Source organism: Balaenoptera ricei, chromosome 10 (genome assembly GCF_028023285.1).
Source record: "Balaenoptera ricei isolate mBalRic1 chromosome 10, mBalRic1.hap2, whole genome shotgun sequence".
In the NCBI taxonomy this organism is placed as follows: Eukaryota; Metazoa; Chordata; class Mammalia; order Artiodactyla; family Balaenopteridae; genus Balaenoptera; species Balaenoptera ricei.
In genome coordinates, this window is record NC_082648.1 from 78,392,229 (window position 1) to 78,418,699 (window position 26,471).

Below are 26,471 nucleotides of genomic sequence, written 5' to 3' on the forward strand. Positions count from 1 at the left end.
TAATTACGTGAAGCAGTTATCACTCATGCCCCAGTCTGAGCATTACCCCCCAAACAAACAGCCGAGGTTTGAGAAAGCACATAGGCCACTTTATTGCTCTAGCGTCCTAGGGGGTGGGAAGCCCCCTCAGCTAAAAATCACATGTGGCTGGGGCTGTTTTCCAGAGCTCCAGGCTCTTTCCTTACTTCCTTCCCCATTAAAACCCTCTGCTCTTCTTGGCAAAAGCCTTCAGGTGAGGTAAGTGCCAATTAACAACACGGAGCTTGATGTATTTCATGTTTATGACTTAGAGCTGCATTCTCATGAAATATATTCTTCTTCTCTGGCCCAGAAGCCTCGATGTGCAGAGAGCAAAGATTCTACGTGTGGCTGAAATTTGGTTCATTTTTGCTAGGGCCCTAAAAGTGATTTCTCTCTCTGGGGTTTGCTCAACTTAGAAAGCCAGGCAAACAAACCCCAGAGAAGGGCAAAACTGATTCTGAAAACTTCAGCTGCAAAGATAACTGGAGCAAAAGGCTCAGCAAATTTGGGTTTTGCAAAAAGTGGTCTTAAATGTCTCATGAAATCTTAAATATGGCCAGACTTCAGAAGAAGTAGAAGAGATGGGAATATCTAATACCGAGGTTCTCTACAGACTTTTCCAGCTTTCAAATCTGATATGAAATTTTTCTATCCTAGGAATGATTTTAGTTTTTCCAGTCATTTGAGTGTTATCACGTCAGTTTATGAAAAATACTTTGGTGAGTTGTTCTTAGGCCACAGAGATCTGAGATCTGACCAATTAAATGATCTGATTTGACATCTCTGAGCCCTTAAAGACCGAGAGGTTTGGCAATAGGAACATAAATGGGTGACAATATATTTCAAAACAATTCCTCTAATTATTAGGTGTACTCAGTGGCTTAATATTTTCAGTGCCTACTGCATTTAGCAAAGGGAAGGACAGATGCATATTAAAATGCATGCAAATACTACACACAAGCCACATTTTAATATATTGTTTGGCATCCATAATTTTAGTCTTGTGATTTGTATTTTCATTTGCTTGGGAACAAAGACTTTCTTCTTTCCCCACTTGGGAAACAAGGCAAGACTTGTTTCTGCCAGCATCCTAATAGTATTCCTGAAAAAGCGGCAAACTTAATGGTTCAGGAACTGCTCTCCACCACCTGCTTTCAGGCCCCTTAAATAGGGGCTGCACTTACAATGCATTGAAAAGGTGAAAATATGCAATCAATCAGCTGCTTTGTCACATAGTGGCAGGCAATCATATTTTTTTGTCGTTGTGTTAAAACTGAACAGACTGGTTTTTAAAAAAATTAAGCTGTTTAAATGTACAATCTCTTTTCAAATAGAGGGTGTGGCAGAGTGCCTGCTATACATTTGCCAAATCCCATTTCCTTTTAATCCAGGGCCACAGATAGAACACATTTCCCAGCCTCCCCTGCAATTAGGTGATATCTGGCTGGAGGAATGTGGGCCAAAGTAATGTACACAATGTCCAAGTCTGGCCACTAAGATCTGCTGGGCAACCCTAGTGCCTTTTCCTTACTCTTGACCTCCAGGCAAGATGCAGAGCATCAGGTGGAAAACGCCAAGGGCATAATGAGGAGTCTCAGGATGGAAGGAGATGGGGGTCCTAAAATGAAACTGTGTGGAGCAGACTCTCTGCCCCCATCCATCTCCCCTGACCAACGACTCACAGTAGACTATGACTCATGTTCACTGTGTGGTAGCCCGCCTCCAGTGGTCACATCTCCTGGTATCCATACCCTTGTGCATTCATCTCCAATAGCATATGGCAGAAGTGATGGTATGCCACTTCTGAGATTAGGTTATAAAAGACTGTAACCTCTGCCATTGGTGGTCTTTCGCTCGTTCTCATCCTCTCTTTCTCATTACTTTCTGGGGATGCCAGCTGCCATGCCTGTGGAGATGCCCACATGGTAAGGAATGGAGATCTCCTTCCAACAGCCAGCAAGGAGTTGAGGCCTGACAATAATCAGGTGAGTGAGTTGGGAAAAGAATTCTAATCCCAGTTGGTCCTTCAAATGACTGCAACTCCAGCAGATAGTTTGAATACAACGTTGTGAGAGACACTGGGCTAGAATCACCCAGCGAAGCTGCTCCTGGATTCTCAAATCTTAGAAACTGTGAGAAAATTCCTTTTTTTTGTTTTTAAATTGAAGTATACTTGACGTGTTTGTTGTTTTAAACTGCTAAGTTTTGGAGTCATTTGCTGCCAAGCAATAGATAACTAATACAATGTGAATAAGAAGTCAGCTTTCATTGAGCCACTGAGACACTGGGACTGTTTGTTATGGTACTTAAACACTGACTAATCAGCAGGGCAATACCTGCAGTAACTATGTCCATACAATGAGCCGCACTATAACGTTTCTAAGGGTAAAGGCTTTGGTTTATTCTCCTGTGAGATTTCACTGCCTAACACAGTGCCTAGACAAGAGTAGGCATTGAACAAGTGACAAATAATGAATGTGGCTTTCAGTAAGATGCACAGTGTGGTCCTGTGTATGGAAGGTACAAAGTCAACACCTTTAGAACAGCTGCCACTTTAAGGCTAGATGGGATCAACTGCGCTTTATTCAGGGTCAGAAAAATTCTGGGATTGTATTGCTACCAAATATGTAGATCGTAGTTGGTCAAACATTCATGTAAAGAAGAGAACTCAGTCATCTAGTTATGTTTGTGTTTCCAGATTATCACACTTACTTTTGTAGGGACCAGGTATTCTAACAGGTATATGTGTTAATTTATTTAACCCGTATAAAAACTTGATAAAGAGTGTGCTGTTGCTCTTCTGAGTTTACTAATGAGGAAATAAACTCAGGAAGGTTAAGCACCTCGTCCCCGATCTCAGTGCAATTCCATGGCAGAGCCTGGGCTTGATCTCTGGACTTGCAAATGCCAAGGATCATGAAGTTACCCGTTATACTAGGCTGCTCCCTGAATTGAATTCTCAAAGAAACAGGACAGAACTCCAAAGTCTAAGAAAGGGCTGCTAAATCGATGGAGTGGATTAAGAGATATCCTGTGAGGACAGAACAGAATAGTCAAGACTTAGGCCTTGAGAGATTCCCATTAAGAGGGGCTAAGATCAAAGTTTATAAAATCCTGAAGGACATGGAGTGATTCCCCCAAACTGATACACACCCCAGGGATGGGGCCTCACCTGAAGCTTGTCAGAGATGGTTTAGGAGAACTTAAATGCATGCCGCTTGTAGATGATTAGATGCGTCCCCTCTGCCTTCATGTCAGCTGCACAGAGAGTAGGCTCACCGCCCCAGAAGCCACCATGTAGAGAGAATATCCAGAGCCACAGGGCAACCAGCTCCACTGGAGCAGCCAAGAGGGGGAGGCTTGGCTTCTGTTTAATTGACAAAAACCTTCATAACCAGTTCCTTCCAAGGCTTGCAAATCAGCACTAGCCTCAAAGAGAGCAGGTATGGGCCAAAGAAGCACAGGGAATGGATAGACATCTCTGTGTCTGCCTCTCCTGCTGGTCCCGTTTTTGCTTGTTTTTCGTGGGAACTTGTGTGTGGTGAGGACGTTGGGTATGTATTTGCTTCAGACAGCAAGTTCTCTTAGCCCAGCCTTGTGGGAAGAAGTGGAAGTCGCTATTTACGGGGAACACTGCCAATGGGCTAATGAGAATTTTTCATGACTTTTGGATGTTTGTAGAACTAAAGGCTTTTGAAACCTGAATCCAAGGCTGACCTAGAGTCTTGAAGGCCTGGATAATGACCTCTGGGAAGAAGCTGTGGCTGACACAGAAAAACCTTACTTATTCTGACATTTACGAAGTTTGGTTGCCAAAATATGCTCCTCTCAATCTTAGATAGTGAGACATATTTTTAATCTGTAACAGTTGGTGCTAGGGCAGAGTTTGAAATTTATCTTTCACTTCATGGGGCAATGGGTTTTCTAAAGAAATGAATAATGCATTCACCTTTAGCAAGGAGAATATTAAAGTTGTGCAAAATAATATACCATTTAAAAAAATGTGGGAGGACTGTTTACATAAAAAGGAATTGACATGTCCATTACGAATCACTCTAAATAATTTATTTAAGGAGGCCCTCAAAGACGTAATTGTAATAGGAACTAAGTTTAAATTCTTACACTTGAAAATAAGACTGAATGCTTTATAATGGTCCATAGTTCAGAATATTCATATATTTATGCTAGGAATTGTTTTCTCCTATTCTGAATTAACAAAGTCTTGCTAGAGAAATAAAAAACCTACATTTATGCATCTCATACTCCTTTGCAGCTGTGGCTCACAAAATCAATTACTTGGCATTAATTCAAACTTGTAGGTTTTTCCATTAGGAAAAAAGATAATTAAAAAAAAAAAAACCAGCCAATGACTGTCATTGAATAAATAAATTCAGGGTCCACTAACAAATGGATCACTAATGTGCAAAAGGCTTTGTTCAAGGCCACCTGCTAAGTGAAGGGGCAGCATTGAGGAGATTCTGGGGGTCCTCCTACACTCACCCCATATGTCACATGTGTTCCATCTGCATCTTTTTCCTTTATTCCTAAGCAAGTAGAAATTTGGAGTTGGAAGAAGGTGTGAGGAAGATACAACATATAGAGGAAGCCAGTGAATGGAAAGAAAGGTGAGAGCAGGTGCAGGGATAGTACCTGCCTAATGCTAACGGCGGAGCTCCCAGGGGAAGGTTCTGGCAGCCTGCTCCTCTGTGATTCCCACTCTTCCTGTGGCTGGTGGGTCAGCTTTTTTACATATATATCTTTACGGCTAAAGAATGCTTTGCATGTATATCCTGACAACAACCCTATTGTTTTTACACTTAATGACACTCATGGAGAACCTCCTAAGTGCTCCTTGTCTCCTACATTGTTTCCCATCCAACACCACACTGCCCCCTGACTACTCCGTCTGATATGCAAATTTGATCACGTTATTTCTCTGCTACAAAATGGTTTCTCACTAATGGTTTCTCAATCCGACATTGGCTTTCAAGATCTTCCATGACCTGCCTCCAGACTACTTTCCAGCACCGTATTCCCTCACTGTCCCTCCCAGCTCTATGCTCACAGGGCACCTAAACAGGTCTACCCTCTCCACTCTGGTGTCCTTTTCCTGCTCTCCTCGTTGCCTGGAATTCTCTCCCGCTCCCAGCTGTTCCCACCTGTGGCACTGTCTGACTGGCTTCCCTGGTGGCGCAGTGGTTGAGAATCCACCTGCCAATGCAGGGGACACGGGTTCAAGCCCTGGTCTGGGAAGATCCCACATGCCGCGGAGCAACTAAGCCTGTGCGCCACAGCTACTAAGCCTGTGCTCTAGAGCCCGTGAGTCACAACTACTGAGCCCACACGCCACAGCTACTGAAGCCCACACGCCTAGAGCCCGTGCTCCGCAACAACAGAAGCCACCGCAATGAGAAGCCTGCACACTGCGATGAAGAGTAGCCCCCGCTCGCCGCAACTAGAGAAAGCCCGCACACAGCAACAAAGACCCAACACAGCCAAAAATTAAAAAAAAAAAAAAAAAAAAAAAAAAAAGATCTAGTGAAGTCTTAAAGCCTGTTTTCTTTTTTATTAATTAATTTATTTTTGGCTGTGTTGGGTCTTCGTTTCTGTGCGAGGGCTTTCTCTAGTTGCGGCGAACGGGGGCCACTCTTCATCGCGGTGCGCGGGCCTCTCACTGTCGCGGCCTCTCTTGTTGAGGAGCACAGGCTCCAGACGCGCAGGCTCAGTAGGTGTGGCGCACGGGCCTAGTTGCTCCGCAGCATGTGGGATCTTCCCAGACCAGGGCTCGAACCCGTGTCCCCTGCATTGGCAGGCAGATTCTCAACCACTGCGCCACCAGGGAAGCCCAAAGTCTGTTTTTAAAAAAAAAAAAAAAAATGACCCTCCATCATCCCGCAAGATCTAGATCTTCATCTTGGAAGCCTTCTCTGGCCTCCCGAATAGGACTGTGCTCTCCCACCTTTGAGCCTCCACTGTGACAGGTGCAGAATTTATTATGCTATTTTCACAGTGGTTTGTTTACATCACTTCTACATGTATCAATATTTCTCAAAGTGTGGTCCAAAGAACAAGTGCCTCAAAAACATCTGCCTCTGAGAAGTGCAGATGCCTCATTCCCATTTGAAATAGGCCTTCCTGGGGCTTCTTAGGTGACTAAAGCTGAGAACCATTGGACTGGACTTTAAACTCCTCAAGGGCGGACATAACCTATTAGGACACGGTTGGTAATGAATGAATAAAAATAGTTAATTGCTTTTCAGCCATGGGTTGAGCATCTGTAGCTCCTACTATGTGTAATGTTTACAAATGCAGCTCAGAGTACAGTTAGTCTTGTTTACCGTCGCACCCATCCCAGACCCTAGCCCAGCGCCGTGGGGCATGATAGGCACTAAATAAATACTTTTTCACGGATGGCAAGAAACTGTGGCCTGCAGAAGCTCTGAGTGCTGTACAGCAGGGCAGAGGTGCAGCGAAAGCATCAACAAGATTAGCACAAGGCCTGTTCAGTTCCCCAGGAGAAGGCACTAAGTCAGAGCAAGAGCATAGCTGGCACTGCTCTGATGTTCCTTTGTAGAAACCCTTGATGTGGGCTGTGAAATGTCAAATCCAGATTTGATTAAGCCCAACTTCAAATCCCCAAGGCAAGTGTGTATCCACGGCCTTAATGGAATTACTGGAGCCACCTCCGTCTGCTACTTTCAAAAGGGCTGAGCTAGCACCCCATCCATTGATACCAACTCCTACAAAATGAAGCCTGCAGTTAATTCAGCACGTCCCAAGCGGATAAAGCCTAAAAAGCTTGATCTGGCTTCTTCCTGAAAATTGAAGTATTAAATTAAACCAAAAAAAAAAAAAACATGTTCTGGTGTACTGTAAAAGCCTAAAGAAAGGGGGGTCCCAAAGGCGACAGTAGAAATCAAAGTTCTGTTTCTTTTTCTTAGGCCTAGACTGTTGCCTATTTGGCACTTTCTACTTCCTCCTTCAAATGATAACCTATCAGTTTTCAGATAACCCATACTTTGAACTTTTAAAGGCAAGCCAATAAACAACATGAGCTGTTGTAAGGGCTATGGACTTCTAGTTGAATGATTCAGTATATACAAGTGGAAACTTGGCTTCCCCTGCTTATACACACTTTGAGGGATGGGCAAAAAATGTCAGGCCAGAACCGAGTCTCAAACCAAAGTAGGCACATTGGGATCTATCAGATTAAACCCAAATGCCGCAGCTTCACTGGAGCAGACCTGATTTCACCACTGAGTTCTCAAAGGAAAGAGGGGTGGGGGGCATCTACTCCCAAGCTCCACCACAAGCCAGAGCTCCACTTTGTTCTGTGAAATTCAGAACACATTTATTCTCCTTTATTGTTTTGCTTCAAAATTTACTCCTGCCCTAACTTAGGGTCTGGCTGAAGCTAAAATCATAACAGCCCAAGACAGCAGGGGAAAGGCTGCTTTACTGTGAAATCCAATCTGAGTAAAAGCAAAACGGATCAGCAGTCTTTTGACCTTACCCAGTGGCAAAGTCTCACTGATTCACGTGGTTTAGAGAACTTGGAAAAGGTCTGACGAGCTGTCAAACCACTGAAAATTTAGAGTTTTTCTTGTCACCCTCTATAGAAATGATTCCAAAGTTTCTCAAATTCCAGAAGCTTCCTAAAGCAGGACCAACAAGTCTGAGGAGACACAAGTCTCTTGGTGACCCTAGAACCACCCTCATGTTTCTGGGACTCTTGAGATCAGCCCAGGCCAGTTATCTAGAGGCGATAATGGATTCTGTTGGGGCCATCTGTGCCAGACTCACCACAAGAGATAGATCATTTCCAAACCAACACCTCATATAGAAGGGTGGAGGAAGCAAAGGGATCCTCACCACTTTCTGGTTCCTACGTCAAGAGCTAATCCCAGACGTGGCCATGACATAAAGGCAGGCGTCCTGGCAGCAGCTGCCACTGGGATAACTGGTTTAAATAGCAAGTACTCTTTAATGCACAAAGTACATTAGACATAGTTCCTGCCTTTCAGGGACTCCCTTGCCTAAAAGCACCCATTGTCTCACTCTCTCTTGACTTACATGTGACATCCAAACTCATATAAACCCTTTCCAGCGTGTCCGTACTGACTCTTCCATCTTCCCACCGTGTCCAAAATGCATTCTACCCTTCAGACCAAGGGTTGGCAAACTTTTTCTGTAAAGAGCCATATAGTAAATATTTCAGGTTTGCAGGCCATATGGTCTCTTTCATAACTATTCAACTCTGCTGTTGTAGAACGAAAGCATTCGTAAATAGTAATGTAAATGAATGAGCCTGGCTATATTTCAATAAAACTTTAACCAAAACAAGTAGCAGGCTAGATTTGGTCCCCAGGTTGTAAGTTTACTCACTTCTGTTTTAAACAGACCAAATTTATTCCTTTGCAGGTGCTGGTTTCTTCTGCCTGGGATCCTTTGTCCTTTTTTCTCAGCTCAAATATATTAATTCATTAAAATTCATTATTTATTGGACGATTATTATATGCCAGATACTGTCCTAAGATCTAGAGAGGCAACGGTGAAAAAACAGACATTTTCAACTGTGATAGAATTTAGATTCTAGTGGAAGCAAGTGGACAATAAACAAGTAGCAAGCAACAGCATGCATGCCAGGTGGAACTAGGATGAAGAAAAATAAGGCAGGGTAGGTGGGTGAGGATGTTATTTTAAACAGTGGTTGAGGAAGGCCACTAGGATGAAGTAATATGAGAGCAGAGATGAAAATAAAGCATGAGTTCAGTCTATGTGGATATAGAAAGTGGGGAGTGGTAGTAGGAAAAGCATTTCAGGCAGAGGGAATAGCAAGTGCAAAGTGCCCAAAGCAGAGCATTCTTGGTATACTGGAGGAAATGATAGGAGGCCAGTGAGATTGGAGTGAGGTGAATGAGTGAGGGATGAGATCAGAGAGGTAGCTATGGGCAAGATTTTGTAGGGCCTTGTGGGCCATGGAAAGGACTTTAATTTTTATTTGGAGTAAGACTGGAAACCATTGAAGGGTAGGAAGCAGAAGAGTGAAATAATCTGCGTTAGATTTTAATAGGATCACGGCGATAGCCATGTGTAGGATAGACTATAGGGAGGCAAGAACAAAAGCAGAAAGACCTGCTAAGAGGCTATTGTAATAATCCAGGTGACAAATGTTGTCCAGGGTGACAAGAGGGAAGGTATTAAGAGTCGTCAGATTCTGAATATGTTTTGAAGGCAAAGCTGAAAGGTAGAATGTGAAGGAAATAGTCACGGACAATGCCAAGAATTCTGACCTGAGGAACTGGAAGGATGAAGTTTCCCTCTATTAAGATGGCGAAGACTGTAGGAGGAACAGATTGGGTGGCAAAAATCAAGATTTTTTAAAAAATCATATTATGTGTGAGATGCCTGTTGGACCTGTAAGTGTAAATGTCAGGTAGGCCATTGCATAAATGCTTTGGAGTTCAGTGGGAATATCATGGGTGGGACTAGGTATTGGGGAGTTATCTGAAATAGATGATATTTAAAGCCCTGAAATGAGGTAGGATCACTTAGAGAGAAGGGAGAAGAGAATAGAGTTCAGGGACTGAGTTCTGAAGTACTTGATGTTCAGAGCTTGGAAAGCTGTAGAAGAGCCAACACAGAAGACTTAAAAGGAGTGACTGTGAGACATGAAGTGAAGCAAGAGTGACCTCCCAGGAGCCAAGTGAAGGAAGTCTTTCAAGAAGGAGGAAATGAACAACTGTGTGAAATATTGTTGACATATTGAGTGAGATGAGGACTAAGACATGACCCATATTTAGCAACGTGGGAGCCATCGTTGACCTGGATAAGAACAGTGTGGAGTGGCGAGGATGAAAGCCTGTAAGGAGAATGGATAACAGAGAACGGAAGAGACCCAAATAGTACCTTCCTTCCCCTGGGACCCCATAATACTTGATACTCTCATAACATTTTTCACAATGACAATTATTGGCCTGTATTTCTATCTCTGCAACTACTCTGTGAGCAATCTGAATGCTGAACCATATTCATCATCCTCTATACAACACAGCACTAAGTACTCATTAAACGTTTGTCAAATGAATGTGAAATTGTAATCTAAGAAAGCCTTCATATAAATGAATTTGAGTACCATTTAGATTAGAAAAAGTAACACAAATATGCAGGATTTTAAAAGGGAGGGTGATGGGTACTGTATATTATTGTACAGTGTTGTTACACTGTAGATATTTGGGTTTATTCCCTGAATATTTTACTATTTTTGTATTTAAATTATACATAAATTATTCTCCATAGCATATGGTGAGATCCCTCAGTACAACTAGTTCAATTTTGCTAAAGAGTAGAGTGAAATTCTATCGAAATTAGGAAATTTACCCTCATCCCTTAGACTGTGTGTACTTGGTGTAAGATTCAATAAAATGTGTCTCTCTACCTCCTTTTGAGTTTCCAAAGTTACCAACTCACCATCGTTGTAGGAAGCCTCCAAAAATTCCTAGTTCCCTATTCTTTTTTTTTCTAAGATTACATTTAAAAAAAATAAGAATCACTACAGTGAGTTACTTTGGAGTCTGAATAACATTGGGTTGATTATGTCTCTCTTTATTGGAATAATTATTTGAGCATTGAGTTCTTACAGCCATATCTATTAAGGTCCAGAAGCACAAATTATTACATGATGATTCAAGTGACTTTCTGATTATACTGCTTAATAAAATTAACACTGGAGTCTGAAACACTGTGTCCAGAAGTCAAACGGTGATTTTCCAAGCATCCATTTAAAAAAAAAAAAAAGTAGCTTCATTTCAGGGCATAAAATTTTGCAATCCTTCTCTCTTCAAGTGAGGGTTAGTTAGTACAGTTAGTCACTGCAAATTAGTGATTCAGTTACATTTTATTTATTCAATATGCAGAGAAGTTTTAAAAAGTGTTAGGTGAGTCATTTCATAAGACCAAAGCCAAGCAAAATTAGAGCAGCCCCTGGTTGAAGCTATTTTTATTGCAATGAGAAGGTTCCTTGCTGTGTATTGAGTACACAGGTGTGGTCAAACTTCGGCATGGAAAGTAAGAAGTCATGAATTCTAAGGCAATGACTACTAATGCCTTGAATATGTAATGCCACAGACACATTTGCTGTTAAGAAGCCAAATCATGTGACAGAGGAAATTAGGTAGAAGCAGTTGAAATTTTTTCCCCTTTATATTCCATTTATCAATGACCCAAGGACCCAAATTCCTACTTTACATAAAGGCTTTCTTTTTTCTATTTTTTTTTTTTTTTTAAGTGAGGAATCGAGGATGCCTCCAAGGATTTTTTTTTTTTTTTTTTTAAACTTTGGGTTTATTTATTTATTTATTTATTTATTTATGGCGGTGTTGGGTCTTCGTTTCTGTGCGAGGGCTTTCTCCAGTTGTGGCAAGTGGGGGCCACTCTTCATCGCGGTGCGCAGGCCTCTCATTATCGCGGCCTCTCTTGTTGCGGAGCACAGGCTCCAGTCATGCAGGCTCAGCAATTGTGGCTCACGGGCCCAGTCGCTCCGTGGCATGTGGGATCTTCCCAGACCAGGGCTCGAACCCGCGTCCCCTGCATTGGCAGGCAGACTCTCAACCACTGCGCCACCAGGGAAGCCCCTCTTTTTTCTATTTTATAGAGAAATAACCTTATAGAAAACTGTTCTTGTGCATTACTCTTTTGTGTCTATAGAGCTCCTTATTTGTGGGTCGTGGATTTAATAGGCTGTAATGCTGTTTAAACACCATAGATACTTAATGCAGCATGAAAAGCCCTTAAGCTATGGGAAATTACAAAAATGTCTCAGTGCCATGGTTGCAAAAGTGAATGATCTTCTTGACACAAACCTCAAAGGTAAAATGAAATTACATTTCCCATAGGTTTCCGAGTATCTGTTGACCAGTGACCACGGTCTCCCATGATTTCATCCATGTACCTCTTAGGGATTCAGTTCCAGCCAGACAGCCAACTCTCAGCTATAGTTGCTCTGGAAACTCAGCTCCGGAAAATATCAGGAGCTTCACTGACGATAAAGCCAAACACAAAATAGTTACCTTATATAGGTCAGGGAGCAGGTTACTGGTATGCTTGGTGTCAGTATAACAGGCTGTTCAGTCAGGAGTCTCTGATCTAAAGAGAGTGTCTATCAATAAAGCAATCATATGGCAAGTGCCCATTATCAACATCAATTTTGATAAACTAATACAAATCAACAGAGATTTTTAAATCAGTATCTAATAATTCTAATTATATAGATATTTGTTATGGAATTTGAAAAATACATAAAAGGGAATAAAATATTATGGTCTTAGCATGCAAAGGGGGATGTGTAAACATGATGAAGTAGGTTTCTGTCTTCATATTTCTTCTTGTTTTTATACTTATTAAAGGGTCAAGAGAAAGTTTATGAAATTTTATGGTAGCAGACTAGAATTTTATGCTTTCTGTATCAAAAGGGAGAAGTCAATCTCTTCTCCAAATTGATAATGGCCATCAATTGATAAAGGGGATTGCCCAGCAGCTCAGCGACTTCTTGTTTATTAGGTAGAGTTTGCATCAAATTCAACAACTGGTTTTTAAACATGGCATTGCCTGTAACCATTCTTGGAAACTGGGCACCTAGATAACATGCTTTCTTGTATTAAATTAGCTCTCCGTAAAACAGGGTGTTTCTGCACTGCCCTGCCCTCAGTTTAAACAGCTCTGAACGCCACTCCTTCGTTCTCCCTACTCTCATCCCCACCCCTTGTTATGCTCAAATAGGGAACTTTTTCATTTCTTTTCCTGTCTTTCCTGTTCTTAAAAAAAAATTCCTCTTTCTCTCCCTCTTCGATAATTTTCAAGCTGGCCATGCATGTTTTTGAAAGGCAGTTGAACGTAGTGGTTAATATAAAGGTTTGGAGCTAAAGAGTCCTGGGTTTGAATCTCAGGTCTGACACTTACTAACTGTGCCCTTTTGGGCAAATTATTATACACTTAACTCTAGGCTTCAGACTCTTCATCTATAGAATGGGGATATTGATAACTACTTTCAGGGTTATTTTGGGGACTATTAGAGATAATGTAGTTAAAAAGCTGAACAGAGCACAGCATGCATGAATCATAGCTATTATGATTGAAAAAAATGACAAATTGACTTGTGAAAAACATAGGAAACATAATTTTTTCACAGAAATAGTATTTGTAAGGTTCTAATGGACCCACTAACACACTGCAAAATTAGCTCCAGATGACATTAATGGGAATGAAATGCAGACCTCTGTCACCCAACTCCAGGCAAGTTTCATTTAGAACAGACACACGGAAAAGACTGAGATAGAAAAACTGAGAAAGCTGCTAACTTGCACTTAAATGTTGTATATTTCTGCTCTTTACTTGGTCCAGGAAAGTATATTAGAAAGTATATCTAGCCTAACAAGCTGAGAGTGTGTGGTATGGGTCAATTAAGGTTATAAAATAACAGAGAGAAGAGGCCCTCATCAGAGTTTGGTGCTTTACAATAGATGAAAAAGCAAAGAGAGCCCTAATCAGCTTACGTGGGCCTGGGTTTCTCTTCCTTACTCTTAGAAGAAGGGATCTCGCTTTATTCCCCTGCTCCCTAAGGAGAGCCCTCCTCCCTCCCTCAAGTATTCAGGCTAATCACAACTGGTGAGGTAGTCTCCAGGCTGACTAAGAAATCAAAAGGGAAGGGAGGGGAGGCAGTGTGGATTTCAGAGAAAAAATAACTTAAGAAAAAGTATGTTCTCAGAGGGGGGAAAATTAGAGAATCAGGTCGCTGAGCTGGAGCCAGGAAAAATCCACATGAGTAGAAACTGGAGCGATGAAAGTATTTCATAGTAACACATCCAAAGACTGAATGTGCCTGGCCCAGAGGATGTTCTTCCCCCTCCTGGAAAGTGGCTGGGGGCTGAAAGACCTCTAGGCTTTTCTCTGTAATATTCATTCACTAATCAGCGCTATTCAGCCAATCTCACATGTGGTCTTATGTGAGGTGCCCTGGAAAGCGCGAGGACCACATAGCAACGATTATAATCAAAACCACTGGAGACTCTTATTTCAGCTTCTGAAATATGAGGCTTCAAAGGCAGACATGCCTCCAGTGAAAACCAGCACTTTCTTTCTCTTTCTTTCCTTTCTTCCTTCCTTCCTTCCCCCCCCTCCCTCCTTCCCTCCCTCCCTCCTTTCTTCCTTCCTTCCCTCCCTCCTTCCTTCCTTCCTTTTTCTTTCTTTCTTTCTTTCTTTCTTTCACGTCTACAGTTTTTTTAGATTCAAGTACTTGCTAATTATATATCAATAGAGACAGAATGCATTTTGCCTAAAGCAAAGATATAAATGGTTTAAAGGGCAGGAAAAGTGTCACATGTCAGTAGACATTAGGTGAAATTAAACTCTGCTGATGTGACTAGAATATTGACATCTCTGTTAGAGTCAATATCTCAAAATTGATGACGTGGTTTGGCATATGTATTTCCTTAATGACTTTCCAGTGTAATGTGAACATGTATAACAGCACTCCACACATCTGAGGGGCTTAAACTCCTTCCTCTTGTGTTTTCACCAAAAACTGTCAAACATTTTTAATCCAAATTTCAGTTGAAAATGGGATATGAGGCACAATGTAACATCCTGAAAATCTTGGCAAAAAAATATGTATATCTATCTATCTATCTATCTTGTTTGTATGGTTAATTATGCTGCAACTCAGGTAATACTGGGCCTGAATTTGGGGATAAGGACCTAATGGACCCATAAACACACTGCAAACTTAGCTCAAGATGACATTAATAGGAATGAAATGCAGACTTTTGTCACCCAACTCCAGGCAAGTTTCATTTAGTACAGACACATGGAAAAGACTGAGATAGAAAAAACATAGAAAAATTATATTTGCTCAGGGGGAAAAAAAACCCAAGAGGAATGTTCTTTTATCTTCCAGTTTACTCATTTATCTCTAATTGCTGTGTTCTTCTCTATTTGCTCCTCTGCATCTTGCCTGACGTAATGAGGCTTGTTGTCGATGACTAAGGAGTTTTTGTTTTATTTTGTTGATCTGGTATTAGCCAGATAAAGTCTTATTCCTCTGTTTCAGCTCAGTTTGACTTTCTAAATCGGTGCATCCACTTATGATTCTACCTGGACCTGTGGTTCTGAACCCTAATTCTACAGGAGAGTCTGATGGACAGTTTTAAAATATACTAATCTTTAAGCAATTGAATTAGATTACCTGGAATAGGGGCCTGGGAGCTAACTAGTACCCTTTAATTTAGAAATGGCAAAACTCTGGTCCAAACTACCATGTTTCAGTTATCTATTGCTGTGTAACAAACCATCCCAATACCTAATGGCTTAAAACAAGTTGCTATTTTTGATGATTCTGTGGGGCAGAAATCTGGGCAGGGTACATCTGCCTAGCTCTTCAGTTCCACATAATGTCACCTAGAGTCATTCAACTGCATTCAGTGGACCTGAAGGTCCAATAAGGCTTCACTCACATGACAGACACCTCAGTGATCTTCTGCATGGGCCCTCTCTCTCCACATGGCTATCTTGGTCTTCCTTATAGCATGGTGGCCTCAGGTAAGTCAGACTTCTTAGATGGCATCTGGATTCTAAAAGAGAAGAAGCAAAAGCTGTTAGTCTCTTTCAAGTCTTAGCTGTAGAAGTCCCACATCACTACTTCCAAATTCTATTTGTCAAAGCAAGTTACAAGGTCAGCCCAGATTCAGCAGGGGGAAATCAGTTCTACTCCTTGATGTGAAAAGCAGCATGCACAATCAGGGGCTGAGTAACTGCTGGTGGCCATACTTTGAGATTATAGATCACACATCACCAGTTCCCAATCCTAAAGTCATGGCAGACGTTTCTATCCCATCATGGCAGTCTCTCCCATTGGTCCTGTACGTGGTCTCAGAATTGTTCTCAAGGCTGTACCTCAGAGGTCAGAGGTTAATAGATTGGAGTTACCATGAAGGTTGAAGTGTATTGACAAACCTGGGCTATTGGGAAGAGATAAAGTTCTAAACTCTCCCTGCCGTGGCTTATGAAGCAGCAGGATTGGCATTCTCAGGGAAGATTAAGAAAGCGCCAGTGGCCTCATGGCCCTGTCTGGGGCGGGGAAGGTCAGTCTCATGGGTTCTCACAGTAATCCTGTGAATTAGGAATTTCAGGTTTTGTTACTCTCCTCTAGTTTATAAATGGGGAAACTGCGGCTGACTGAACACAAGGCACCATTTTAGGTGCTACAGAGGGCATAAAAGTTACTTAGACATTGTTGCAGTTCTTAGTATCATTTTCGGGCAAAGGAAAGGCATTTAAACGACTAATTATAATACCCAACAGAATAAAATGAGGTTACCAGAGAAGTAGGGGAAAAAAAGATTCTGGAAGTCAAAGGCAGGAAAGAATAACTCTAAGTGGTGTGATCTGGCTGGACTTCATGGGGGACAAAGATGGTAATAGGATAGTTTCTTCAGAGGAGAATGATTTGAACATCAGAGGATTAAAAGAAATATTGGGAAAATTAAGCAAGTCATAAAATATCTTTTGTAAAAATATCCTCTTTAAGATCATGCTTCAAAGAAAAAGATGCCATTTCATGACATCATACATTTTGGTTGCAAAAATTATACGAAAACAAACCCAAGTTGATTTGTTACTTGTTAATTCTAAGAATTCCCACATAAATATACATGCATAACTAAAGAGCCCTTGAGCCACAACTAAGGAGCCTGCCTGCTGCAACTAAGGAGCCCATGTGCTGCAGCTAAGACCCAGTGCAACCAATTAAAAAAATATTTTAAAATAAATAAATAAATAAATAAATATACATGCATAATATAAACTTTAAAACGTGTATTTTAATAAAGTTAGTTTCATAATTTTAGTTTTCTTTTTGAAATGGACATCCAATCAAACCTATTTTTTTCACTACTCACTATGAAATTTAAGACCCTAGTTTTGGTTGATTCATTATAAGTGGCATTTTTTCTGGTACCAGTTATTTTGGGGTTATAAAGTTAATGCATAGAAAGTGCCTATCACATGATGAGGGTTTCATAAATTTTACTCTTTGTGCTGTAAAGTTCCATGGGTTTTGACAAATGCATTGTGTCATGTATCTACTATGCCATTATGATTTTTATTTGTTTAACAAAGTTTATATGGTGCTTACTATGTGATAGATGCTAATTCATTTACTCCTTTTAGCAACCTTATTAGACAGATACCATTAGCACATCATCTCTGGTATAGGTGACAAAATTAAGACATAGAGAGGTTAAGTAATTTCCTTAAAATCACACAACTAACATGGGTAGATCTGCATTGAGAACACAGGGCATCTGTGCTCCTAATCACTATACATCCTGCTTCCCTATAATTATTTATTCTACTTTGCTTTTATGGCTTTCTTCTCTTCTTCTTCTTCATCTTAAAACAATTTTCCTTTTACCATACACTGAATTTAACTCTTACCTGCTACATTTCATTACCAGCCCTCTCAATTTTTAAAACAAATTTCATATGTTTATTCTTCATTCAAAATCTAATCATCATTCTAACAAAAGTTTTTCAAGTAATCACATTAAAATATAATTTATTCTATAAGTTGGAGACCAGATACAATATAGGGTAAGGGAAAAAATACATTATAATTTTTTTATTGAAGTATAATTGACATATACCATTATATTACTTTCAGGTGTAAAACACAATGATTCGATATGTGTAAAAACTGCAAAATGGTCACCACAATAAGTCTAGTTAACACTTGATCAATTGTTACTGAGTTCAGAAATTTGAGGTGTGCAGACAGATAAGAGCTCCCTGCTGAAATCATTGCACAAAAAATGACAGTTACTCTGACACTAACATGCTGTCCAGCTGAAGCACAGCAGCTGACTGACCCTTGTCTGCTTTGGAAACAAAGGCACTTAAGAATCCAACCTGAGATTTTAAAGGAAAGGCAATCTGAAAAGTTAATACAACCTTTTAGTCACTTGTAAATGGCTTCTATTTCCCTATCATTCTCAAAAAAATACAAAAGCAGACTTTCTGTCACCTTTAGAAATTCTAGGAGCTGCTAAAGAAATGGATAATATTTAGGAGAAGTGGCTTCCAATCACTTCTGTGTCTTTTCTTTGGGAAAAGAGGGTGCATATCTTGAAGATATTTATAAAAAGCTCCTAAGGAGACACAATATCTAGACCAAGACACATTCACTATTCTCTTCTCAATGGATTTAGAGTAAAAATATACGTGGAAAGAGTCAGCAAAATTATTCAAGCAAATATCATATGGGTGTTAAGAAAGAAGGCCATTCAATTCACTAGTTATTTCCTACATATTGGTGTAACAATCAAAATCGATTGTTGTCAGAGGAATCTGAGCTCAGAGAGCAGACAATTCAAGTTTGATATTCACTTGGCTTTTAAAAACTCAAAAGTCAATATTTCTTGGAATGCTAAGACATTCTACTTTTCACTGTGCTATGAGCAAGGCCAAAACTGAGGCCAATGACAGTGGAAATTATACCACTAATCCCTGGGTATTTTCCTAAAGTTCTCTGATGGATAATAAGGGGGAGGTAATTAATGTCAATTGAGTGCCTGCAAGGTACTAGACACTTTTAAAATGTTTCATTTAAACCTCCCAACAATCCCATATGGAAATTATAGGCCAAATGAGGAATTTGTTGTTTGTAATGCAAAGGAAGTTATTCAATGTGAGAAAGCTGGAACTGTGAGAGATGTTCATTCTCTTTTTCACATACCGAGTGGTGGAGTTAGGACCAGAACTCAGGTCTTGAGTCTCTGAGCTCCATATTTATTTGTTCCACAGTATCTGTCATTAGCTTCTGAGATGGAGCTGCGGGGTAGGCTGGAGGAGGCGGGTGCAGGTAGTGGGAAGGCAGCTTCACAGAGGAATGGTAGGGCAGAGACGAGGGCGGCCCAGGTAGGGAAAGGTAATCGGGGGACCGGCTGCCTCAGGGAATACTTGAACAGGAGCCTCTGCCTCGATGGGTTGGGTTTAAAGTCCCAGGTTTGATTCCATTTTCTCTTTCACCTATTGGATCCAGTTCATGGGCAGTTTCCCATAGCCCTTTAAGAGCTACCTCCCTTCCGCTGGTGGGGTAATGCTAACCAGAAAGCTGAGGTGTTGCAGGCCTTCAGCATGGCAGTATTTCCAGTCATTAGACTATTTTCCTCAGGGCCTAGCTCCAGAGAGGTCTTGGCTTCTCAGCCAAAAGGACCTGGGACTGCCAAGCAGTAACTCTTTAATTTATTGCCCCTGTTCTACATTCCTGACCTGTGAGTATTTGCAGACACAGAGACCAGCTTTCCAAAGCCCAGCATAAGCTGCTTTAATTTTGTCATTGTCCTATAATTTCATGGAAATGGCTGCTATGAAGCCAACAAATGACTAATAAAATCCCTCTGCCTACTCATTTTTAATGTCATTCTGGAACTCCAGAACAGGGACCATCTGGTCATGGTGCTTACTTTAATATAAAAGAGGCGCTGAGTTGAAAATCATATTTCTGAGAGAAGGCTGGAACGAAACTTCTGTTTGTGAACCCAAAGCACAGCAAAACAAGTCTAGCGTTCCATTTGGGGCAGTGATGAGACACACTGAGTGCCGCATAGGCAGCTCTGCCTGTGGAGAGGTTAAATTTTGACACACACACACAGATGATATACAGATATCAATCAGTACTACTAACTGTCACATCTATTGAGCACTATCCATGTGTCAGGCGATGTGCAACGCACTCTGGATTATTTTGTAATAGGCAAGTATTAGTGTACTCACTTTATAGGTGAAATAAATAGAGACTTAACGGAAGTTAAGTAAACCTGCTCCAAGTCACACAGCTAGTAAATAACAGAGCGAGGCTTGGAAAAAAGGTCCGTCAGTTTCTACATACGTGCCCTGAGCAATTGACTTACTTGACTCATTGCAGTAAGGGCCTTTGGAAGAAAAGCCATCCTAAGCAATGACTAATCTTTCAAGCACGTAAATTTTAGTACCAGAAAGCTATGTGGAGATTTTTTTTTTTTCCTATTTTATTTTGGAATTATTTTAGATTTTACAGAGAAGTTGCAAAGATAGCAATAGAGTACTCCTGTCTACCTTTATTCAGCTTCTTCTAATGTTTACATCTTACATAACCATGCTACATTTGTCACAACTAAGAAATTATCTTTGGTACAATACTAATAACTAAACTACAGACATTGTTCAGATTGTGGTACAGTTTTTATTTGCAAGTTTTTCTTGTAACTTTTGATTTGATCACCCTTTTTAGGATCTACGTTTTTGTTGTTGTTGTTCTTTTAGTAAACTTAATTTTTTTAAATTTATTAAGACTGGTTTTTTAGAGCAGTTTTAAGTTCACAGAACAATTGAGAGGAAGGTACAGAGATTTCCCATACACCCTCTGTTGCCACACATGAATAGCCTTCCCTATTATCAACATTCCTTACCACAATGGTACATTTACTACAATTGATGAACCTACTTTGACATGTCATCACCACCCAAAGTCCCTTGTTTACATTAGGGTTCACTCTTGTTGTATATTCTATGGGTATGGACAAATGCGTAACGTCATGTATCCTTCATTATATTATCATACAGAATAGTTACACTGCCTTAAAATTCCTCTGTGCTCCACCTATTCATCCCCCCCACTCTCCCTGCCAACCCCTGGCAACCACGGATATTTTTTACTGTCTCCATAGTTTTGCCTTTTCCAGAATGTCATGTGGTTGGAATCACGTAATAGGTAGCCTTTTCAGATTGGCTTCTTTCACTTTTAAGAAAACTAAATATGTATTTAAAGTTCTTCCATGTCTTTTTATGGCTTCATAGCGTATTCCTTTTTAGCAGTGAATATATTTCATTTTCTGGATGTACCACAGTACACAGTATACAGTTATTTATCATTCTCCTTGCGAGGGACATCTTGGTTGCTTCCAAGTTTGGGCAATTATGGATAAAGCTGCTATAAACATCCATGTGCAGGTTTTTGTGTGGACATAAGGTTTCAACACCTTTGGGTAAATACCAAGGAGCACGATTGCTGAATTGTACAATAAGAATATGTTTAGTTTTGTAAGAAATTGCCAAACTGTCCTCCAAAGTGGCTGTACCATTCTGCATTCTTACCAGCAATGGATGAGAGTTCCTGTTGCCAGCATTTGGTGTTGTCACTGTTCTGGGTTTTGGCCTTTCTATTAGGTGTGTAGGGGTGGATCTACATTTTTTTATGCTATAGGGAGTTGAACGTAGTTTTCAATTTTAAGTTATATACTTAACCAACTCTGCCATGGACAGACATCAAGGGATCCAAACATTGCTGCGTTTGGGTTAAGTACACACTTCCTGGTTGATCATGGTCAGTTAAGACCCAGAAATTCTCCCTTCGGCTGCTCTTCTGCACCTTCAGACTTACCTGGTTTCTGTATGTGAATCTCAACTGTGTGACTCGACTTAGTCGTTCTGACTCTGCTCTTGGGTGTTTGTTACCAAGATTTGGCAACTTGACTCAGAATTTGCAAGTTCCTGACCTCAATTTCTCTCTTTTTTTTTTTAAAACATCTTTATTGGAGTATAATTGCTCTACAATGGTGTGTTAGTTTCTGTTCTATAACAAAGTGAATCAGCTATACATATACATATATCCTCATATCTCTTCCCTCTTGCATCTCCCTCCCACCCTCCATATCCCACCCCTCTAGGTGATCACAAAGCACAGAGCTGACCTCCCTGTGCTATGCGGCTGCTTCCCACTAGCTATCTAGTTTACATTTGGTAGTGTATATATGTCCATGCCATTCTCTCACTTCGTCCCAGCTTACCCTTCCCCCTCCCCGTGTCCTCAAGTCCATTCTCTACATCTGCGTCTTTATTCCTGTCCTGCCCCTAGGTTCTTCAGAAACTTTTTTCTTTTCTTTTTTTTAGATTCCATAAATATGTGTTAGCATACAGTATCTGTTTTTCTCTTTCTGACTTACTTCACTCTGTATGACAGACTCTAGGTCCATCCACCTCACTACAAATAACTCAATTTGGTTTCTTTTTATGGCTGAGTAATATTCCATTGTATATATGTGCCACATCTTCTCTATCCATTCATCTGTTGATGGATACTTAGGTTGCTCCCATGTGCTGGCTATTGTAAATAGAGCTGCAATGAACATTGTGGTACATGACTCTTTTTGAATTATGGTTTTCTCAGGGTATATGCCCAGTAGTGGGATTGCTGGGTCTATGGTAGTTCTATTTTTAGTTTTTTAAGGAAACTCCATACTGTTCTCCATAATGGCTGTAACAATTTACATTCCCACCAACAGTGCAAGAGGGTTCCCTTTTCTCCACACCCTCTCCAGCATTTATTGTTTGTAGATTTTTTGATGATGGCCATTCTGACTGGTGTGAGGTGATACCTCATTGCAGTTTTGATTTGCATTTCTCTAATGATTAGTGATGTTGAGCATCCTTTCATGTATTTGTTGGCAATCTGTATATCTTCTTTGGAGAAATATCTATTTAGGTCTTCTGCCCATTTTTGGATTGGGTTGTTTGTTTTTTTGATATTGAGCTGCATGAGCTGCTTGTATACTTTGGAGATTAATCCTTTGTCAGTTGCTTCATTTGCAAATATTTTCTCCCATTCTGAGGGTTGTCTTTTCATCTTCTTTATGGTTTCCTTTGCTGTACAAAAGCTTTTAAGTTTCATTAGGTCCCATTTGTTTATTTTATTTCCATTTCTCTAGAAGGTGGGTCAAAAAGGATCTTGCTGTGACTTATGTCATAGAGTGTTCTGCCTATGTTTTCCTCTAAGAGTTTTATAGTGTCTGGCCTTACATTTAGGTCTTTAATCCATTTTGAGTTTATTTTTGTATACGGTGTTAGGGAGTGTTCTAATTTCATTCTTTTACATGTAGCTGTCCAGTTTTCCCAGCACCACTTATTGAAGTGGCTGTCTTTTCTTCATTGTATATTCTTGCCTCCTTTATCAAAGATAAGATGACCATATGTGCGTGGGTTTATCTCTGGGCTTTCTATCCTGTTCCATTGATCTATATTTCTGTTTTTTGTACCAGTACCATACTGTCTTGATTACTGTAGCTTTGTAGTATAGTCTGAATTCCAGAAGCCTGATTCCTCCAGCTCCATTCTTCTTTCTCAAGATTGCTTTGGCTATTTGGGGCCTGACCTCAATTTCTATGTGCCACATCAACTTTCCTTCAGGACATATCTTATGATTGGAGTTCAATTTCAATTGTGTCTCTAACTTGATATTTAGGTTTTTGTGTTCTTATTGTTGGACTGTACCCTGAGTCTGCTTACTCAATAATCACATTTCATAAGGGAAGACCCAAATCCCCTGTGCTGACCATTAATTTATCCCATTTTTACAGAGAAAATGTGAACTTAAAGTGAATGGTCTGAATTACATAGCACACAACTGGAAAAATTAAAAGACACAGGGAAGGAGAGAAAACTTCCTAAGTATTCTTTAGTTGTTAGGACAAGTGGAGCTTAAAATAAAAATTAAACAGAGATCAAACATCACAGAAAGGTATATTTTGGAAAAGAACTTAAAAGTCTTTTCCCTGCCAAATGTCAGAAATATTTTAATCCAGTTTTGGAAAGGAATGTTGTCATAATTCACAGTATTTAAACTTGGGCTTTGACCAGGCAAAACAAGTATTAAAATCAGACTTAACATGTCTGAAACAAATTTATCATTTTTTTTTTCTGAAGTCAGTTCCTCCTCTTGCCCTTCCTGATTTTATTATTGGGTCTGCCGTGTTCCCAGACACAAGGCTAGAAAAGTCAGTGTCATTTTTATTCTGTTCATGCTGATGTGCAATAGGTTACCAGTTCCTGCTGACTTTGCCTCTGTCACTCCCATATTTGCCCATGTTTTTCCATTTTTACTGCTGCTATTCCTTTGCTTAGGTTATTTTACAAACCTCTTGATCCATGTGCTTCAAGTATATGTGGGCAGTTTAATTTCCAATGTATAGTCACTGCAGGTCATCAATTTGTTAAAAAACTTCAATGGCATTCCCACACCTACTGGATTTAGAATAGACCTTTACTCTAGCTGTTGAGGTCCATACCCTTGCCCCACTTTACCAGATGTATCTATTATGATTCCCTTCTTTGTACACCATAAACCAGCCCTACTGGTTTGTGTTTTTCCTTGAACGGATACTGCCGCAGGGCATTTGCACATGCTGTTTCTTCTGCTCAGGAAGGCCTCTATTCCCACTCATAAGCTACTGGCATACAATACATGAGGGGTTAGCAAACTACAGTGTGAGTGCCAAATCTGGCCTACCAGACTCTTTTAGTAGACGAAGTCTTATTGGAACACAGTGACACTCATTCTTTTATTTTCTATGACTGTTTTTGCACTGAAACAGCAGTGGGAAGTAATTGCAACAGAGACCCTATGGCCTGCAAGGCCTAACATATTTACTTTCTGGTCCTTTACAAAAAATACAAGTTCTAATTCCCAATACTAATTACCTTAACTGAATACCCAATTTAATGTGTTTTAGCAAAAATTTGTTGAGCTCCTATCATGTGCTAAATATACAAATACGGAAAAGATATGGACCATCACTCAAAGAACTTACTGTCTAAAAGTGATGACAAATCTATAAATGAATTCCTCTACAACATGATAAGTAAAATAACAGCACATATAGGAGATACCTAGAAGCAGAGAATAGGGAGTTACTGATATTTTGGAGGAGTGAAGAGGTGGGAAAAAAGAGTTTAATAGCTGAGTTGGGTTTGAAATTATGTACAGGAGTTTATCCTAGAGACAAGGGATTAAAGTCCTTCCAGATAGAGGAACAGCAGGCACAAAAGTGTGGAGGAACATAACCACATGGTCTCTTTGGGGAACCTCAGGTAGGCTCTTATGGAAATGAAATGGAAAGAGATTGGACTATGGAGTCATATTAACCTGGGTTCGAAACTTGACTCTGATAGCCACTAGCTTCATGACCTCGAGTAAGTCTTAGCTTCTATTAGCCCCATTTTCTCACCCTAGCAGTGTTTACATGAATTAACTGATGTGACATTGGTGAAAGTTTCCAGCATGTTTGATATAGTGTATGTGCAAAAAAAAAAAATGTGGTTCTTGGTATGTAGCAAAACAAAAAAGTTCATGTAGGTTAGCATGGGACAGGAAGAGTAAAGAGAAAGATATGCATCAGCTCAAAATACAAAGTTGCCTAAAAAAAAAAAAAAAACAAAGATGTCTGCTCTTTTCTCTGTATCTCAGTCTCAATTCTCCCTGTAGCACTTTTTCTTTCCTGTATTATACACGACAGGTGTGTTGATCTCATCCTTTCTTCCAAATGGTGACCTCCTTGAGGGCAGGGATCTTTTCTTATTCCTTTTTGTGTCTCCCAAAGTGCCTAGCACTGTGTCATATATAGAACAAGCCTCTGATGAATGCTTGCTGAATTTTAAATCTTAGATTGTGAAGGTATTTTTACAATAATCAACCTGTTATTTTATGTGAAATTGAGACCGATGAGTTGTAAGATGTTTGACTTGCTCAAGCTTGTCCACTTTAATGATCACAAGTCTAACTTGTAGTTTCCAAGAAGGTGGAATTTGTTTTTGTCCTTTCTTCTACTCTTCCCTCATGCGTTCATTCTGGGGCACTTTTCCCTTTCAGAAACACCCTCCACCTCACCCTCCAGGTGTCCACTGCTTTTCCAGATATGGCCTCTATCTGTTGTTACATTCACATTGAGATGCTCAGGATGTGTATCATACCTTTTCTGGGAAGGCATGTGGAAAGGAAAGTTAGAATAATCAGGAGTGGATTGGTAGTAGGATTTTAGGCATCAGGAGGAAATCAGTATGTCTTCAAATCCTTTTGCAAAAGCAATCCTTAATCTACCATATATAAGGGCTGTCCTATGGGTCCCAGAACTAACAGAACTTTTAAGTACAGCAGTATTAATAGCTATCATTAATTAAGAGCTTACTAGTAGTAGATACTTTGTATGAGTTGTGTCTATCCCTCACAACACTCATGTGCATTTACTATCCACTTTCACAGATGGGGAAACTGAGGCTCAGAAAGGTTAGGCAACTTTCACAAGGCCACACAGCTAAGGAGCAGAGTCCATATCCGCCTACTTCATCAGAGTCTCTGACAATGCCCTTTAATTGCCCTGTAACTGGGAAGGAGGTTAGATAATCTTTCAGGCTTCAGTTCCCTATGGGCATTCCTACTTTCCAGAATTTTCCAAGGTAATGCTCCTTAGAATACTTGCCTGATAGCAAGTATTTATTTTGCAGGGTCCAGTGCAAAATAAAAATGCACAACTTCTTGCTGAAAAAGCAGGGAGGAGAAACTATACTCAATATTTTGTAATAACCTATAAGAG

At 40.2% G+C, this 26,471-nt stretch overlaps 1 long non-coding RNA gene across 3 annotated transcripts in view; it reads right to left on the reverse strand.

The window, feature by feature from the left end:
• Positions 1-26,471, reverse strand: part of LOC132373460 (uncharacterized) — a 469,013-nt gene that overhangs the window by 98,609 nt on the left and 343,933 nt on the right. For 2 of the 3 annotated variants that reach the window (XR_009505428.1, XR_009505430.1), the window contains one exon: positions 15,528-15,644. This is a non-coding gene — a long non-coding RNA (uncharacterized LOC132373460). Of the gene's footprint in view, positions 1-12,089; positions 12,166-15,527; positions 15,645-26,471 lie in introns of all 3 variants that reach the window. The other variant, XR_009505429.1, reaches the window with a different exon arrangement.